Source organism: Arachis ipaensis, chromosome B01, assembly GCF_000816755.2.
Source record: "Arachis ipaensis cultivar K30076 chromosome B01, Araip1.1, whole genome shotgun sequence".
Classification (NCBI taxonomy): Eukaryota; Viridiplantae; Streptophyta; class Magnoliopsida; order Fabales; family Fabaceae; genus Arachis; species Arachis ipaensis.
In genome coordinates this window covers 95,013,032-95,013,759 of record NC_029785.2, presented here as the reverse complement: position 1 = coordinate 95,013,759, position 728 = coordinate 95,013,032, and positions in this window count along the sequence as shown.

Here is a 728-nt window from a genome sequence, read left to right as displayed (position 1 = left end):
CTAAAGGCATAGACACCTTTCTTCTTAAATTTCCTTCTTCTCGAGATCTCAAAAACACATGCCTTGTTTTTCTGCAATATAGCTAATATTCTGTTAGAGAATGATCAATGACCAGTAACCAAAGGAGAAATTGTTTGTGATAGAATGTTTCTCATTCACATTATCAAGGTTTTTCCAATACCAATTGACCAAGAATTATTTTACCTGCCTAGATTGACCATTTCAGCCACCGATGCTGGTTCTAATCACATCTCACATTTCAGCACCCACACCATCAATGATGTCCGGCTCATTATCCTGGAATGCACAAACACAATAGTCTTGGAGAATATTTTGCAAGCCAAAGTGCCCATTAGATCAGTCTCTTCCTGTAGTCTCTTCTTCGCACGGGTGGTGATTATGGTGAGGTGGGTCTCTGTGAGAGTGGGTTAGGATTATGTCTTTCCAGACATCATCGACAGTTTTGGACGGAGGAGGAGGGGATGAAGAAGGTTTGAGGGATGAGAGGTGGTTGTTGTTGTGGTGAGGCACCGCGTCTGAAACAAATTCAAAGGAATTTGGATGAAATCGAGAAATTGAATTGAAACATGAAGGTATTTCGTGAGGAAGAGGGTAGGAGAAGAAGTGGAGGGCCATCGCGAAGAGGAAGAAGACAACAGGGAGCTGGGTTTAGTCTCAAGTTTTATATGGGGACAATTTTAAAATATCAAAAATTTGTATCTTTTATA